At 38.6% G+C, this 16,287-nt stretch overlaps 1 long non-coding RNA gene across 1 annotated transcript; it reads left to right on the top strand.

The window, feature by feature from the left end:
- The first annotated feature begins 9,615 nt into the window (after positions 1-9,615).
- Positions 9,616-11,190, top strand: LOC125246547. Its single transcript, XR_007179904.1, has 3 exons — positions 9,616-10,209; positions 10,577-10,834; positions 10,921-11,190. It is a non-coding gene; the product is annotated as an uncharacterized LOC125246547 (long non-coding RNA).
- The last annotated feature ends 5,097 nt before the right edge of the window (positions 11,191-16,287 follow it).

The raw sequence follows: 16,287 nt of genomic DNA, 5'->3' as shown, positions 1-16,287 counted from the left end.
CTGTAAAAGTGTGCATTGATTTAGGGGGAGGGAAAGGATGAGGAACTCTCAATTGCCTTGCCACCATTCATATTAGCGTTGCACCTTACCCAGGCAATTAAAATATCGCTCAAGATCTTGGAAGTACCTGTCTTCAGAGCTGGGGCAGCCTCTTTTGAACAGTTTTTTCATATGGCCATGGTGAAGATGTCCCATTAAGGTTCCAGTGTGCAAAATCACCATGGTGGCTTTGCCATGTAAAGGCTGTGTTGGACACCCCCTCAGGTGAGCGCTGTCAATTTAATGGGATCACTGCAGAGCAAAGCAGCTGTGAGAGATTTTGCTTAAAGTTCATCAGTGGTCCACTTGTCACTCTCCTCAGTACCGTGGTGAGCCAAATTCAGAGAGGCATCGATATTTAGAAGAAGAAGGGTTTAAATCAAGCCCCTGAGGGACAGAGCAAGCCTCGACAGCCAGGCCAAGTGTCGACACTAGGAAGGACAGCTGTCATATACTGTAGGACCAACTAAAGGTGTGTGTGGGGTGTAGAGTCAAAAACATTGGGTGTTAGGTTGGGACCTCTTTAAACAACTAAATGTAACACACATCTTGTCTGCTGTAACATTAGTAGTTCTTGTACAAACTGCATCTCATTTACAGCAGAGGCTGGCATCAGGCATACAGCCATTGCATGTCAAAACTTGCAAATTAAATGTATGTGTGAGTGCTGCAAGTCTTCCGTAGAGAGGAACACACACCTCACATTTTTGTTTGTTTTTTGTTTTCATTTTAACACCGACTGAAAGCTGTTGTAGATGAGCTTGGCAGGGCGCTAACTTGGCGGAAACATGCTCACTTTGCCCTATGGTTGGTTAGTGTGAAGCACCGTTGTTAAGCATCATGGTTCACTGTTACCTTTTGGGGAATCTCAATAACTTGTGAGGCTGACATAATCTTGCTTTTCACTCACATTTATTCATTAACTCTCTCTCCTTTCCTTCTCTCTTTCTCCACCTCTCTCTTTTCTTTCTCTCCACTCACCTTTCTTCCTCACCCACTCGGGGTTGACAGAAGGCCCCTTGTTCAGATGCACACCGGGCTTCACACAGTTTTTCATTCCCCAACAATGAAAGGAGCTTTCAGCAAGGCTGGTTCCAATTCATCTGTGATAAATGAGAAGATAAGGCAATCAGAGCACACCATGACACGGTGTGCAGCTAGTTAGGCACACTTCGAGCCCATTCAGGTGTGCCTGTGAGTCCTGACGTTGGGGGGGCCCTCTATATATACGTACACAGTCCTGATGGTGGCCAATACTCGGGCGAGAACTGGATGTTGGTTCCTTAGTGTAGCTTCTTTCTGTTGACAAGTCAGGTGTTGCAACGTTAAATGGATCAAAATGTATGGAGTATGGGAGTGAGAAGATGCTCTTATTGCATGTCTCAGTATTGCATGGACAGTTGAGGAGGTCAGTATTTTCACTGGAGGCCTCTGAAATGGGTGTCTATGTGAGGGGTTCACGAAGGCCCTTTAAAGAGGGTCTCTTGGGACACCAGGAACACTTGAGACAGGTAAGGGGATGGTGTGGGCTGAGGGATGTTGCCACGGTTTTACTTTAGATTGACAACCTTATTGAAGTACGTCAGTTTGAATGTGGTTCACTGGTATGACAGGTGTCTTTTTATTCTTTCTTGCCTCCCTGCAATCTCACTCACCGATTATTAACGTTTTCTTCCCACACAAATAGAAAGCAGCTAAATGAATTTCAAATGTGCAACCTAAAGGAATTCCTCAACTGTCTACTGGAATTCCTGCCATTGACTGACATGTCTAAACTGTTATCAGCATTCTCACATGCTGGGAAGGGCCAGGTTCACTCGAAGTTCAGAAGAACTTAAGATGGACGTCATGTTAATCTAATCAGCAATTCTGAGATTTAAATATTCTTTTGCCCAAAGGTAATTTGATTTGTAAATGAGTTTGGTAATTTCATGTGTGGGTGGTTGAGAGTGCTGGTTAGCCAAGTTACATATTCTGATGGCAAAACTTTGTACTTTCTAATATAATTTAAATGTTTGTATTTTTTTGTTTTTAATTATGTAGTTGTATGAAGTGGCCTTCGCTATCTACCTGCTCTTTCTGACTTTTTTCTGTTTCGCTACTGTTTTGTTTTACTAGTATAACTCAGACTCTCCTCTAACCATCATTGTATGCCGTCTTCCAAAACCAGACTTTCACCTCAAGTTCACCACCCCATTCCTGTCACTTTCATCACTTATCTTTCTTGTGTGTTTACATGTGAGAATTAGACATAATTATGCATTTAGAAGGGAAGTTCAATTCAGTTACCACACCTGGTTGACGGGTGTGTCCTCTCAAATTAACATTAGCTTTAGAATGGTGATGCTGCATACATGTGACTAACCAAATATGTGAGTGCTTGTACAAGTTAGTGCATTATGGGGTGGGGTGTAGAAAGACCGAACAGCATTGTGGGGGTTGCTAGTCAGTGTCTGTAGATAAACAGGCCTGCACCATGGTGATGTGAGAGAACCAGGGTTTTGAAATGAAATGTACTTTATTGTCCCTAGTAGGGAAATTTGGAGTAGACTCAAAACATTCCAACCTCACCTGGTACACCTAAAAATATATATACACACAATACACTAGCACATAGAGATAAGTGTCACTGCTCCAGATTTAGCAACTTGATCGATACCGGCACAAACGAATTTTTAAATCGGTTCAGTTTGCAGCGTGGAATCCTGTACCTTCTCCCAGAGGGTAATAGTTTGTAGCTGGAGTAAAGTACATGGGACGGATCATTTAGAATCCTTTTAGCCTCTTTCAGTGTACATAGTTCAAAAAGAGACTGGATGCTAGGATAGTCTTTTTGCCCGGTCAATTTCATAGCAGTTCGTACAATACCTTGTATCTTTGTTTTAGATTTTACCTTGAGGTTTCCGTACCAAGTAGACAAAGCTACTAATTTTCAGACTGAATGGTGGAGGCCATACTAGCTCTCCCAGTCTACGCAACAGTCATTCACACCATTAGAAATTGAGAGCTTTGTTGCAGTACTTTGCTTATGAGTAGTTTGAATAATTTGGGGTTTATTGAATTCTTAAAAAACATTTGTTTTGAACTCCCAATCCTTCATTTCAGAGATTTTATATTTTCAGTATTAATTTATATACCACCTTGTACTAGTCAAACTGAAGCAACTAATCAAATGATAGAATTCTATATACTGTAGCTCAGAACACACACTAATATTTTAAAAAAACATTTTATTTTAATGACACAAAGCTTCACCTTCTCTGCACTAATTAGAAAGTTTTTGAATGAACTCCTTCATTAAGTATCAGGGTGTGAGATTGACAGCAATAGTGCATCTTAAACTTCTGACAGCTTTAAGTGCCATAACCCACCAAAGTCTCCACCTTGATTAAATGAAGTGAAAATTGTATTCTCGTCTCGCTTGATATGAAAATGGAATTTGCTATCATGAAATATACACAGTTGTCACTTCTTAAAAAGGTGTCAGCAATTTGCTTCACTGGGTAAGGTGAATATTTGCCATGACAGGAGAAGAAGAAAAGGTTTGAGAGAGAAAGACGGGGAAAAAAAGTGTGATGTCTGTGATCAATGAAAGACTTCATTGCCTTGCGCTTCGTTGCTTTTTAAATAAGAGACTATAGATCTCTAGAGTTTCTGAGGTTTTGTAGCATCCATATTTCGGGTGGCATAACAACACTGCCACCTAGAGACTGATGACTATTCCTGAGAAATCTGCTTTGGTGTGTGTGGTTGTGCATGTGTGTGTTTTAGCGGAGACAGATGCTCTCATTCCCACCTTTTTTTCACCCCTCTATGGACAGGAGCACATTTGGATGATGTTCATTTTGATGCTACAACACATGGTGGCTTTATTTGAATTCCGAATTGAATTCCTAGTGCAATACCAAAAACGCTGTGTGCTTTTCCCTTTGCAGTCAAATTATATGGTTTTAGCCAATTGTCTCCTAGTGGTTCAACCCAAAATATTCCTCTTTGACTTTCACAATGTTCAACTAGAAAAAATTCAACATGCTTGGTTAGAAGTAAATTACAGTTATTGAGCTTCAGAAGATTGAGTGGAATTTGTTTGCTGGTTTAATTCTGAAACAGTTTGCTCAAAACACCACTTAGAACATTTTTTTGTAGTTACTCAAAAGTTACTCTAACATATATTCAAAGTGTTCTGTTTAGAACACTTTGAAAAGGTTTTGACCATTTAGAAATAAATAGCCAAAATTGTCGTAGATGTTGAGTCTTTATAAAAATCCTGTGAAATGTTTTTATTTGCCAGTTACAGTTATTGAGTTTCTCTCACAGATATACATGTTTAGACCCCAAAATCAAGCCAAAACTGCTGTTGATTGCAGGCAAGATTAAGTTGCCTCGCAGGGATTCACAGACCTGTCAGGTGTGCCAAACTACTAATGAGCGAGACTGCGCATCTAGCCATCCATCTGCGGAGGGCCTGCTGAACACCCTCAACCCAGCTGCTCCCTTCTCATGACCCAGGTGAGTCAGGCAGGGACAGGGTGTTGTGTGCAAGCCCATGATCCCCAGGAAACCTGGTTCCCGGATTGGGATCAAAGATCAGTTGGTTCAGTGAAGTGGTCTAGTCTGGTGCTTTGAAGATGGAGCAGGAGGGGATCTGGTTGTGTTGAAGCCAGGTTGTAGAGCAAGAATTATGGGCAGAAAGCAGACTAGCCACAGGGATGCTTGGATGCTGGTGGGATTGGATGGAGTGAGATGGGCGGCACAACTGAGAGGTTGTGCAACTGTTTTTGTGCATAATTTAGAAGACCATTATTTTATTCAGATTTAATTTAGTTGATTTAATGTATTCTGAATTAATATTCAGAACCACTTCCAATATTGTATCTTCATTCACTGAACACTGATATCAGAAAAAGAGTAGTTAATTACTTGAAAGTGATTTCAATTTATTTGCACATACTTCCTATAAGGATCATTAGTTATATAATTTAATGCAATTTAATTAAAACACACATACAATTGTTTTTTAACAGGTGTAATCTACCATAATATGGTATTCTGGAAAATATTCTTTGCAAGTGCACATTAGTTTGTAAATTTTCATATCTTAGGAAGCAGTTTCTCTGATAAAATCCCATTAATGTTGTTGTTGTTAAAGTTCGATTCCATTTTGTGTCCTTTTCATGAGATATTGTTAGGTTTGGCACAGATGTTCTTAGTATAACCCTGGCCTGCCCTGTCATATTGATTCACCCTCTGCAACGTAGGTGCTATTACAACTGGGGTTCATGGTGTATCTCCAGCAATACTGTGAAATGTCACTGAACATGAGGCTCACTGAGGAGCTGATTTTCATACGTCTAAAGAGATCAGAGCTGTTGCACTTGGGAATATGGTTTAAAGCAGTTGCGTGTTATTGTGAGCCTGCCGCATATAGGTTTGTCCCCACCAGAATAGATAGACAATCACAGCAGGTCTCTTTTTTGTGAATATCACCACCTAATGATGTATGGAAATTTGTATTGCATTGCATCAGCATGTCAAAGCTGTTTTGAGAGTGAACTTTGTGTTGGAGATGTTAATGGCTGTTGGACTGAATTCTTGATTAGTGCGTAGAAAAGTCAGGTAAACAGAAGTCAGAAATTATGAGAAAATATATTTGTGTTCGGTATAATATGTTTAGATGACTTTGACATATTTGGGGCATTTGTTGTTTCTGTAAAAGACCTCAGAAGACAGAGGAAGAAACTTTACAGAATTTATGTGATTTATACAGTTCTACAGCCTTTTGTTGTCTGGAGTTATGAAGCCCTGCAGTAATGTCCAGTACACCCACACACAATTCACAGACAATAACACTCTGCAACCTGAGATTGTCCAATTCCAACAGGCACCTGTCAGAATGCTGCAACCCTGTCGCCGTGTGGGAAATTCCTATTCGATTGCTCTCTCCCGAATGAGCTTATGTACAGAGAGTACCAAGAAAGGGATGTCAAAAAAGAACTTTTTATGTCGGAAAAAGATTACTTTCTGTAGTTAACTGTTACCTAAAATATTATGGAAGCAAATTTCTTCCTTATGCAAAGGAAAAATTTGTGAGGCAGTTGTGTTCAAAATGAGAAAATAAGTCACCTTATGAGATGTAGTTGCAATTATTGATTTACTGTATTTCTCATTTAAATTTTTTCTTTTCATAATTACCTTTTAGTCATTACATTTTTTAGTCATTGGAAATATATGTAGAAAGTAAATTTTGTGAAAGAAACCATCATTTTGAGAATTGTTATTAAAGATGCCCTAGAATCAAAAATTGAATTTATATTGGCATAGTTGAATAACAAGAGTTCAGTACATGGAAAAGACATACATTGATTTTCAAACCCCATTGCTTTCTCCTTCTTATATAAATCTCATTTGTTTAAAAGGCTTCCGGAAAACATGCAGATCTCAACATAACACCGACTGTTACGTAACAGTCGGGATCATTAATATGTATGACCCCAATATTTGCATATATGCCAGCCCATGTTCAAGGCATTAGACAAGGAAAGGCAATAGTAACGTCTGGATCTGTGCACAGACAAGGTAAGCCAGCAAGAACAACAGCGAAAAATGGCAGATGGAGCAACAATAACTGACATGATCCATGATAGCATGATATTTTTAGTGATATTTGTAAATTGTCTTTCTAAATGTTTCATTAGCATGTTGCTAATGTACTGTTAAATGTGGTTAAAGTTACCATCGTTTCTTACTGTATTCATGGAGACAAGAGCCGTCGCTATTTTCATTATTAAACACTTGCAGTCTGTATAATTCATAAACACAACTTCATTCTTTATAAATCTCTCCAACAGTGTAGCATTAGCCGTTAGCCACGGAGCATAGCCTCAAACTCATACAGAATCAAACGTAAACATCAAAATAAATACTTTACTCACATAATTCGAAGCATGCATACAGCATGCATGACGAACATGTTGTAAAGATCCATTTGAGGGTTATATTAGCTGTGTGAACTTTGTAAATGCACTGTAATATAGTCGAGAGCTCGTGTGGCAGGGAGCACGCGATTTAAAGGGGCGGCGCTGCCAAAATCAGTGCATAGTTAATGATGCCCCAAAATAGGCAGTTAAAAAAATTAATTAAAAAAAAATCTATGGGGTATTTTGAGCTGAAACTTTCACAGACACATTCAGGAGGCACCTTAGACTTATATTACATCTTGTGAAAAAGCATTCTTGGGCACCTTTAAGTTTTGCAAACAATTAAAGCAAATTAACCAAAAATAAATCAAAAAGAGAGAGAGAAAAAAAAAAAACTTTACATGTCAGGAGTCCAAAGCTTAATCTCCAAAGTCCCTTCCCCCAAAGATTTTTCACATGGTTAAAAATCACTGGTGAACATACTTAATAGAAGGTATAGAAAAAGAAGGTGTATGTTCCCTGTGTTCTAGTACATCAGGATCTTTATTTTAACATCTTAAATGATAGCCTGCAATTCACCTCCTTGGTGTCAGCAAGACGTGTATAAAAAAAGGAGTAAAGCAGTTGTGGTGTGGGGTTTTAATTGAAGCTCCCATACACAACAAGCTGCTCTATAGGATCAATGTCAGGACCTGCGGAGGCTGGGGCATCTGAGCAGTGCTCCCTCACAGGCACAGGATGGCTGGAGCGGTGACGAGCTTCTAATTGTGCTCCACAGAGAGCGAACACCCCTGTGGACGAAAATGAAAGAGCGCCCAGCCTGGCTGCATCTCTATTGTGTGAAAATAAATACATACAGTCGCCGCCCAGGGTGTGAAATAACACACCAGCCGTCGGATTTCACTGGTCATTTCACCCCCAGCTGCAGGGCCCAAAACAAAACGATATTGTCTTAAACGGTGAGAAGGGTGAGACTATTGTGTTTTTTAAGTGGGGACCTTTACAAAGCGGTTCATTCATTCAGAAAGCTGAAATGGAAAAGATCTGGAAATTAATAATATCATCTTTCTCTGTTATTGTTATGTGACGTTCCTCCATATAAATTTTCAAATGCAGAAAGCAGACTAGCCACAGGGATAGTTAAAGGGTTAGTTCACCCAAAAATTAAAATTCTGTCATTAATTACTCACCCTCATGTCGTTCCAAACCCGTAAGACTTTCGTTCATCTTAGGAACACAAATTAAAGTATTTTTAATGAAATCTGAGCGATTTCTGTCCCTCCATTGACAGCTACACAACTACCACTTTGACACTTCAAAAAGTTCATAAAGAGATCGTTAAACTAATCCATATGAATTGAGTGGTTTAGTCCAAAATTTCTGAAGAGACTCGATCGCTTTATATGATGAACAGATTGAATTTAGGCTTTTATTCACGTAAAATCATTCATCAGTGAACATAAACAGAAGCTCAAACGAACCTTCTTGACAAGCAAGAACAAACCTCTTCCGGAAGCTCAAACGAGAATGAACCTCATTGGTTCTCGCATGCGTCAAGTGAACATTGAGCTTCTATTTACCGTAACTAATACTGTATGTGCGTTGATGAATATTTATGTCAATAAAAGCCTAAATTAAATCTGTTCTGCGTATAAAGTGATACAAATTTGGACTAAACCACTTAATTCATCTGGATTTCATATGGAATATTTCCTTAATTCCTATGATTTCCTTATGAACTTTTTGAAGCATCAAAGTGGTAGTTGCGTAGCTGTCTATGGAGGGATAGAAATCGCTCAGATTTCATAAAAAAAATCTTCATTTGTGTTCCGATTCCAAAGATGAACATATGAGGGTTTTTTTCTGTCATCATTTACTCACCGATATGAGGGTGAGTAAATGATGACAGAAATTTTAATTTTTGGGTGAACTAACCCTTTAAAAGACCAGCAAATATGGTAAACCATGGCAATTTGATAATACCAAGTGAGTTAGGATTGGATGCACCACGTTAGAAGCCGTTGCACAATTCCAATAAATGCTCAACTTTGACCACACAGTATGTCAACATACCCTGTTGCTACAATGATTCGCAACAATAAACAGCTTACCTTTAAGAACTATATTACTTTGCAGAAAAAAAAAGTTCTGATAACTGTCAATGTTTTTTCATCAATTGTGATTGTTGCCACAGTTTTGTAGAAGGAACAATCCATTTGAGGCTATACTGTAAAAAGAATTGTTGGTTTAACTTAAAAAAGTAAGTTACCTGTTCATTGAAATTAAAAATTTGAGTTAATACAATGAAGGCGATTGATTTAATCAACAGAAACTCAATTAATTATAGAAGTTGACAAAAAAAAATGTTATGATAAAAAAATCATGAAAATATGATTTATAGTGATTTTTCCATGGATAAGGCTTTATCCTGTGGTAAAATTGTTGTGAAACACGTTCCCTTTGGCTTATTGCTTTAATAGGACCTATCTTTGCAAAATGATTTCAAACACTGGCCATTTCTATTGCCATTTTACTGAAATGGTGAAGAAGGTGTTGTTAGGATGCCAGCCAAATGCCTTTCTTGTGTCTATTTAATAGACAAGTAAAAATATGACATTTCAGATTGATTTGCTCTTTTAGTGCCAGCAGAGACATTCTGCCCTCGCAAACCACATCTCAGCCTTCTCTAAATAACTAGCTTGTCACCCAAACAGGAGTGTTAATGTAGGTCCTACGACAACCGTCTGATTTATTGTCCGATTCGCTCAAGACGACGACAACAAAAGGCTGATGTTTCTTTTTTCCCTTACACCCAATTTAGCAGCCACCCGTTTAAGTGGCATTGTCCTGAACAGCATGGCAAGCAAAGAGATGTGGGCCGTCTGCTTCTTGTCACTTCCTATTATTAAGAAGGCGCTCCGTGGCACCTGGGGGAATGCCAGTCTCCGCTGTTCCCATCAGAAATCTGCATAACGCTGCCTGATGGCTGTGGCCGTCCAAACGTCCAAACACAACCTGTCATGTCTCAATGTTACCCAGTATGCCATGAGCAGCGCTGGGCCTGGGGACGCTTTCCAGCGCCCTAACACTCGATGTCTCCGTCAACCACACTAATCCAGCTCTACAAATCAGAGAAGTCACCAGGCATATTTTTACTGCCAGGCCAAGCACAACAGCCTCTCGCCACTACCGCCAGTCTAAACAGGAAACTGTACGCAGTTTCAGCAGTGGTCCGTTTGTCACATTATATGGGGTAAGTTATCTCAGTTTCTACATTATTATTGGCTTTTCTGCAGAATTGAAATGGCTAACCACTTTCATTTTACAGTCGATTCTGGTCTAAATGTATGCAAGTGTGACATAAAACATTGTCAGACAGTTGATGTTACTGTAAAAACATACCAGTTTTGGGAAAAGATCATCATTATCATAAGTGGATGATAATCTGTCAAATGGGTTTTAAGTTAATATTTAGTATGTTTTTTTGTTGTTCTTTTTCTGTATTTCTCTTCTGCACTGGTCTTCTCTCTGACATTTCAACTTCTCTCCCTTATACATTTCGATTTGGGCGGAAGTGTTCCACACCACAGTTCACACAGAAAGTATTCTCTGTTTTGTAGATTACATCCTGCCAGACTTTTTACAATCCATTAGATCCTGGAGGTACATCAGAGAGAAACGGAGCTGGAGTGGAATTCCAGTCAGACGCAGGTGTCAGGATCAAAAGTTGAAAACATTCTCTGAGCAGCAGGAGGGGGTGGCATGCTTGTTAGACTTGAAAAATAACAATTAGCATCCACCATGTGACATGGCTCATCATAACATTGCCATAGTTGTCTTGAAGGTTCCACCAGTATGTTCTTTAAGAGCTTTGGCTGGTAAGAACTGGCTAACTTTTTATCATCCTACTAATTCAGAGTTTGTGATATGATGTTGTATAACATGTGCTTTCTCTTTTGACCAGATGGCTGGTAGTGGCCTTGGGTACTTCAGGTCTGGCCGTCGACCAAGTGGGTCATCAATAGGAACAGAAGAGTTTTAGCACAGTTCATCTGGTAGGGTCAGATGGATCATCTCTGGTGTGTTTTACATATGTCTACTCCATCAACTGTCCACCGAGATCAGTGCCACTCTTTTTATCCTTGTCCAAACCAAACTAGCGTCTTTTAACCAAGCCCCCCGATAATAAGATTGATGTTCATTTAACCATCAAACGTTTGGCTAAATACTTTGATGAAGAGGTCAGTGCATTATTTTAATGCCTCACTTGTTTAAGAGATCAAATTTAAACTTGTACTTTGTAACCTCTATTGCCTCTCAAAATCTACAGTGTAAAAATGGCCGTGATTTTAACGGTAAAAGACTGTAAAAATGCTACAGTAAAAACTGTTAATTGGTTAACAGTAAGTTTCCGTACTATATACAGTGAATAACTATAATAGATCTAACCGTACATTTAATGTAAATTTACAGTAAAAAAAAAAAAAAAACATTTAAAAAAATTTACAGTTTTGGAAAGTGAAAAAGAACACGTCATTGTATAATTTACAGCGAAAACCCATAAATTCACATTCCCACAGTTCCCTGCGTGACACTTGATGTATTTTCGTTGAAATAACCTTGTTTCTTCTTATTTTTTTCTCATTAGTTATGCACATTAGGCTTTTATGTTACATCTAATGTTGTTAAATTAATGTTTATTGCATTTTTTTTTATGTCATGTGTGTTACCATGATGGTGTTTAGTGTTTGTGTGAATGACACTGCACTGTAAAAAAGAATTTTTGGTATAACTTAAAAAAGTAAGTTACCATGGTTGCCTTAAAATTTTGAGTTCATTGAAATTAAAAATTTGAGTTAATACAATGAAGGCAATTTGTTTAATTGACAGAAACTCAAAATATTATGTTATCTGAACCAAATTAATTATCTAAATTGAATTGACAAAAGAAAAAATGTTCTGATAACAAATCATGAAAATAATTTTTTTACAGTTTTTTACAAAATTTTTTAAAATTTTTAAATACTAATATATAGATATATACATGTATATATCTATATATTAGTATTTACCTTCTTAGCTTGTGGAAAAGCTGCTTGTGATGAACTTTCATCATGTGACAAGTGCAAAACAGATATTAATACTTAAATAGGTTGGTAAATTAACATTTTATATCGGATAATGAAAAAAAATTTTTTACTGTAAATTTAAGTTAAATCTGTAAAACCTAAAATGTTGCTACCATGTTTTTATGGTAAATTTCTGGCAACCACAGCTGCCAATTTTTTTTACCGTAATTATTTTTATTATTTTTTTTTTACAGTGTAATATTTCAAATTGTTAATACTATGGGATCCATTTGCCTTTCGAAAACCAAAGCTTTGTGAGCAATTTTTTCTTGTAGATAGGATACTACTCATTACGAGTAAATGATATCGAAGAACAGGGGTGTAAAACAACCCGACTGCCACGCAAGTGTAAACACAGGTTGTCTTTGTGAGATGAAGGAGTGGCTTTTCTAATAATATACTGAGATGTCATGCTAAGAGGTCACAATCCAGCCCCACTACTGCCTGACCTGCTCCGTGTTGGGCTAACAGTGGCTTTTTTGTTATACAATAGCGGGACTTCCAAGTGTGAAGAAGGAACGTGAATATTTGCTCAGTGAGGGGGCGCAAATTAAATGGGGCGTCGCATTAGCCACACCACTTTCTCCCTTTCAATATACTTCTCTGCCTTACTTTTAAATCAAAATGCAGCCAGACGCGTGTTTTAATTGGTTCCTGTTCGGCATCCAAAAGAATTAAGATGAACCTTTCAAATGGTGAGGAAGTTTGAAGAACGGTCAATTGTTTCTGTTGTAGTCGAACAGGTGTCGTTTCTTAGGGACCTTGATGTGTATTTTGTGACATTCGTCAGTGGAAGATTGGCAGGTTATGATGATGGTGCTGCAGCAGACGTGGAGGGTTTAATTAATACGAGAGGTGTTGCTTGCTTCTCTGGAGCTCAGCAGGGTTTTGCAGAGAACAAGAATATGACTGCAACACGCGGCTCCCTGAATTGAATGTTATAATAGAGTTAAACAGGTAATCATGGAACATACTGTGCAAGGAGATTTTTGGGGATTTTTTTCTGTATTCACTTGGCTAAAAGTACTTAAAGCACTTTATAAATTCTTTTGTTTTAAAAAAAATTTGGGGGAAGTCAGTTTTGATTGCCATGACGATCAAAAACTGTGCCGACTGTGGTGTCAATGACCCTAATTCCTTACCCTATATTTATCTAATTGAACAAAGGGGGATAAAAAGAACAAAGCGGGTCTGGGAACCCACACTAAAGGCAGCGGAGGTGTCTTGAATGTAACATGGGACTCGGTTGCACCTGCCCTTACGTCGGTCAGGCGCAATGACTGTGGGTTGTGGGCTGGATATCAAAGCCTAGTGCCACTGTCCTAGGTGGGAAGGGATGGGGGGGGAGGCTTGTGGGTGAGGCTGGAGCCAGGCCTCCTGAAGGGGATTAGTGTCTCCCAGGGAGAGGAGAGAGGATGTGGAACGAACACCTGCTACGTTGTCAATAGAGTGCCGGAGAATCACGGCAATCATACACAGCACGGCCTTACTCAATGCAGGCTAGTGGCGGCTGGTGGGGGGTACGGAGGAAAGAAAGCATTGAGCAATGAGCAAACGAGTGCAAACCAATATCACAGGCACTCAAACACACAATAGCTCAAAAAGTTGCTGAAAGCATCCGTACGGATTTGGACTTGCTAGCAAATGCAGTAACTTGCAATGCTTGAGTATGAATTCACACAAAAATGAAAGCATGTGCTGATTTTATGCTTACATTTTTGTATGACTTCGTTGGATTGGATTTTGAAATGTAGGCTTTACATACCAGAATGAATCTGTAGCAAATTTGAGTAGTTTAACTGGCTTTTTGGCTTTTGGTTGCCCCAAACTAGCAAACGTCCCAATGCATTTCTTTCTGCTGTGAAGCAAAAAATATATTTTGAATAAAGTTTTTGTCCAATATAAGTCTAAAACAACACTGGACTCCAGTGACTTTCATTACATTGACAAAAACTTTTTATTAAAATAATGTGCACCAATGAATTGTTCAAAATAAATGTTCATACATTAAGGAAGTAAACTGTGCCGATTTTCACTCATTGAACAGACTCTTCATAGTTCAACACAATCATGATTTCTCTGGTTTCATGGTTTGCTTTCATTTAACTTCTTTAGGCCTGGTTTCACAGACAGGATTAGGCCTTAGTTCAATTAGGATATTTAAGTAACTTTTATAAACGTACACTTGAAAAAAACATTAATGTTGTGCATCTTGAGATAAAACAATAGCACTGACATATTTTAACAGCTCAAACATACATTTTAGTCTAGTTTAAGCCTTGTCTGTGAAACCAGGGGTACAAGTCCTAAATATGGCTTAACAGTACTATTGTAAATGTTTTCAATAAGCCTGCACTTCATGTATAGCTGCTCCTTTCTAATTTCCTCACTATTCAAATGACAAGAAACAGAGATTTTCCTTTCATCCCTTTCAATTTCATTGTATGAGCCTGTCTGTTTTTGACTGCACCAGCACAATATCGCTCCATTATTTGGGAGTTTCAATTGTTAGCTCGGATAATGACCCAATGATGCTAAAAAGGGATCATATCCCCCAATTTAAAAATGGTGTGACCTCTGCACAAATTCTCCAACTGCTGTCATTACGTTAAGTTTCTCCAACACAATAATTCTAAAGACAACAGTTTGTCTTCTCTGGAAAGGTTCACCAGACTCTTGTATAGGCCTATCTTCCCATTCTCTTCTCTTTGTCAAACCCTGCACCTGAGCAGCTATTTCAGAGGGCCCTGCCTTTCATAAAGAAGTCCAAGCTGTCATTCACCCTCTTCTCCACGTTGACCTGTGTTCCTTGTGCACTTCTCCTTACCCCGCTTTAAGTGTTAAGTTGAAGTAGGTGATTAAGAGCCCTTAGCTCAGTCTGAGAAAATGGAGGAATTGTTAGCCTCTAAATTTTGCCAAATTGAGAGGGAAAATGGAAGCGTCGGAAAGTGCAAGAGTGGAATGGTCCTTCTAGATGATGACTGCTTTGTTAAACTTGACATAAACATCTCTCATGGCTGGCCTCAATTACAGCCAGTCGCCATTAATTATAGTACTGGGTAGTTTAAGCTTGAGTCGAATTGCAATGGTTGTATGTTACTTCATCTATATGCAACCTTAATTTCTTCTATAAAGATTAAGTGTTAAAGAGATATTCTAAGTTTAATGCAAGTTAAGCTCAATTAACAGCATTTATGGCATAGTAACCACAATATATATATATATAATATATTTCTCATAATTTTTAGTCATGGCAGTGGAGAAAAGATTTTTTTTTTCACGTAAACCATGTTAACACACATATTGTTTACATCTATACTTTTACAGATAGGACTCATTCTTTTGCATTATAAGTGGCTCATTGTAACCTATTTCCCCCCTTTAAATTTTAGTTTAGACTTTTGTAAACACCATGGGGGCGGATTCACTAAATAGTTGTCACTTTTTACATTATGTATTTCAGTACCTTGCTTTATGTAAATCAGACTCACTACATTCATGAAAATCTCTAGCCTGACTTCGTCATACTCATATTCTAGGCAGAATGTGAGTCTGATACTGCTCCATTGTACTTGAATTATGGGGCGTGTCTTAACCGAACCAGTAAAAAACAAAAAACTCTGCACTCAATTGGATAGACCTACAACCAATCAGAGCAACGCAGTAAGTGACGTATGTTGAACTTGTACTTAAACTTTTGCCGAATCCCGTTGGAAGGACGGCAAACACATCTTTCCCATCGACAAATGCCTTGATTGCGGTTCTTTGTTCGTCTTTTAAAATTAATGCGCTGTCGATTTCTTTTATTACAGACGTGATAGCGGAATCTAAACATCTTACTTCTCCAGCTGCAGTCATCGTTGGTGAAAACCAATTCAACCCAAGCGTTCTTTGATGACGTGGGTGGTTACGTAACCGCAGATAGCCTGTCCATCATCGATTAAAGCCCGCCCTGGCAATTTGATTGGCTCGGCCTTCTGGGAGCTGAGCATAATTACTCCACAATGGATCGAGTCCAGACCGAACTTCCCGTCCAAAAAATGTTGTGGCCGGGGTTCGGGCTGGCACCCAGGCTAGAAAATCTCTGCTATTTATCTCCAATATTAAAGGATTAGTTAACTTTAAAATAAAAATTACCTCAAGCTTTACTCACCCTCAAGCCATGCTAGGTAAAATATCTAACTTCCACCAGACCGCCTTCC

The sequence above is a fragment of the Megalobrama amblycephala genome, linkage group LG15 (genome assembly GCF_018812025.1).
Source record: "Megalobrama amblycephala isolate DHTTF-2021 linkage group LG15, ASM1881202v1, whole genome shotgun sequence".
Taxonomy (NCBI): Eukaryota; Metazoa; Chordata; class Actinopteri; order Cypriniformes; family Xenocyprididae; genus Megalobrama; species Megalobrama amblycephala.
Note: the sequence above shows the minus strand (reverse complement) of the source record. Positions and strands in the feature narration are given on the sequence as shown.